This window comes from Citrus sinensis, chromosome 3 (genome assembly GCF_022201045.2).
Source record: "Citrus sinensis cultivar Valencia sweet orange chromosome 3, DVS_A1.0, whole genome shotgun sequence".
NCBI lineage: Eukaryota > Viridiplantae > Streptophyta > Magnoliopsida > Sapindales > Rutaceae > Citrus > Citrus sinensis.
The window spans coordinates 5,147,792-5,150,668 of NC_068558.1; the positions used below are offsets into that span (position 1 = coordinate 5,147,792).

The following is a 2,877-nucleotide window of genomic DNA, read 5'->3' on the forward strand; positions in this document are numbered from 1 at the left end:
ATAGTTCAGAATCCTGGACTGAAGATTCACTACATGTATTATTTCAAACAGTGATTGAAAGGAAACAGTGATTCATATTGTAATACCTGTGAATGTAAAATGGCATGAGGCGGTGAAAGAGTTTATAAGCAAAGGAATATGTTGGAAACAGAGGAAACACATGCACGTGTAAAACAGAGAGAGAGAAGCTGCCAACTTACCCGATCTTGACCCGCCGGATCCGACCCGACCCGCGACTTTAACCCGGACGGATTTCACGTTTCCGACCACTGTTTTGGCCGAGCTTGGTACCGATCTGAAGCTTAGAAGCCGACCGTCGTTCCCCTGCCATCCTCACTGCCGAAAACGAACCGGAACGCCGGCGATCGAAGCTTGAAACCCGCGACTGCTTCACTTTACTCCGCCGAGATTTTCGCCGGTTTTGAGTGACACCACCGGTTGGATTTTGTTCCTCATGACTCCCTCTTCCATTTCCGACCATTCATAGGCACCGAGAGTCGTCGTTTTGCTGCCGGTCGATTGTTGGAACTCACGGCTGTCGAGCTAGATTCCGGCGTCGTTGCCGCGCGTTGGAGCTCACCGCCGGTACCATTGAACTCAGCGTGATTGGCACTTTAAGATTTGAGCTTCCTGGCCAGCGTTGACCAAATTCCGGTGACCGTTGACCGGCAAGGGCATTTTGGTAATTTCACACTATGAGGGCAATTTTGTCATTTATGAGCCTGTGGATATTTTAGTAATTCATAGAATTGTGAATTGGGTGTAATTACGATTTCGAGGATAATTCGGTGATTTATGATTTCGGAGCATGTTAATGATTTACGGACTCAAGGGCATTTTAGTAATTTTATCGTCACGGGAGTTGTTAATTATGGATAAATGTTCGTTTCGAGTTATTGCATATATTTAGTCGGAATTCCGATTTACGGAGAATAATTATGTCGTTTCCTTGATTTAGGAGGATCCGCGAGCGAGAACCGGTCCGCGGACGTAGACGATAACCGACTGTGAACACCGTCACTGTGAGTGGAATATACGAAACTTATTTTTAGAGTTAATTATGATAGTAAAGCATGGTTGCGGAATAAGTATTTTTAAATGTGCTGATTTAATGATTTCTCGAAATGGATTTTATTCACTTGTTGATATTATATGAAAATGTTTGGTTAATAATTTTGCGTATCGATTTTGAATAAAGTGTGATATTATTTGAAAGTTAAGAAAAGTGGATTCAAATGTGGTATGATTTAAAATGTGGTAAAGAGGTATGTGAATATGAGTACAGTGATATAGATGAGGGGTAATAAGGGAGGCCCGCCAAACTGAGGGGTAATAAGGGAGGTGCGCGCTCTGATTGTAAGGAGGCCTTTGGGGCCCGTCTGAGTACACACAGAGGCTTTGGGCCGTGTGCTTGGGCGCTTTTGTCCTTTGGGGACTAGATTATGCATGCAGAGATATGATGAGATATGATTTTCAGATTTGTGAAATCGATATGATTTGGTGATATGATTTCTATGGTTGGTAATCTAATTTAAATATTTAATGATTTATTTCTGATTTCTCACTTATGGTTTAATGAAACCGTGTTTGGATATGCTTATTTCTTTTAAAGTAAAGATTAATTTTCAAACCTACTATCCACTCACTGATCTCACTGAGTTTTAAACTCACCCCGTTTTTATTATATTTTCCCCCCCTCACCAGGAGGTTGCAGGTACACCAGACCGACCCAGCGACTGTATATATTTTGAGTCTTGGCCACGTGATGGTGCTAGAGTATATAAATGTTTTTGTTGGGACATCTTGGTCATCTTGTTCTTTTGGGGTTGTATATTATATAACTCAGTATTTTTGGTTGAGTATGTTGAGCACTGGAGTTTGTTGTATATTCATATTTGTACTTTGGGAGTGTTATATATATAAAGGAGACTCTGTCGAATTTTCAGCAGATTCTTTACGTATAATATTATTTTTAAGTCTGTTTTGATGTAACTAGATAGACTCGCCTGGGGGGTTTCGGGGCGGGTCGTTTCAGTTGGTATCAGAGCATGGTTTTAGATTCTGTAGACTTTACTGTCTTAATCATAATAAGTTTTATCTTTATTAAAGTCAGAGTTTATCTCTTGTAGGCACCATCATGCTTCGTCGTAGTAGTAGACGTGGCCGTGGCCGTGGTCGTACTGGGCCAATAGCTGGGTTGACTTCTGGTAGTGTACCTGCGGGGGAACGTGAACCCGCGAATGAGGGGATAGTTGAATCCTCTACGCATGGAATTGCACAACAGACACCGGGGGATGCCCCGAATATTGAGCAGTCATTTGATAGGCTGGCTCAAATCATGACTACAGTTGTGCAAAATCAGACTCAAGCACATGTCGGTAATGCAAATACTATTGAGCGAGTGAGGAGTTTAGGGACGAAGAGTTTTAATGGTTTCGGAGAACCACCTGAGGCTGAGTCATGGTTTGTTAAGTTAGAGCGTATTTTTGATGTGATGAAGTGTCCAGAAGATGATAGATTATCCTTCGCCACTTTCCTGCTCGAGGATAGAGCTTACCATTGGTGGCAGACAGTGGAGAGACGATATCAGGGACATGCTGCGATTACTTGGGTTATTTTCCGCAAGGAATTCTACGATCATTATTTTCCTGTTGTATATCAGGATATTAAACGGAGTGAATTCTTTCGGTTGGTTCAGGGATCCCTGACAGTTGAGGAGTATGAGAAGAAATTTTTAGATCTCTCTAGATTTGCTACATCTGTAGTCGGTGATGAGAGAGAGAGATGCAGACGGTTCGAGGATGGCCTCCGATTTGAGATTCGTACCACCGTGACTGCATCACGATATACTGAGTTTGGGGAGGTAGTTGAGGCAGC

At 42.4% G+C, this 2,877-nt stretch overlaps 1 long non-coding RNA gene across 1 annotated transcript; it reads left to right on the forward strand.

Moving 5' to 3' along the window:
- The first annotated feature begins 253 nt into the window (after positions 1 to 253).
- LOC127901437 (uncharacterized) lies at positions 254 to 1,962 on the forward strand. Its single transcript, XR_008053584.1, has 3 exons — positions 254 to 682; positions 959 to 1,022; positions 1,705 to 1,962. It is a non-coding gene; the product is annotated as an uncharacterized LOC127901437 (long non-coding RNA).
- Positions 1,963 to 2,877: the final 915 nt, after the last annotated feature.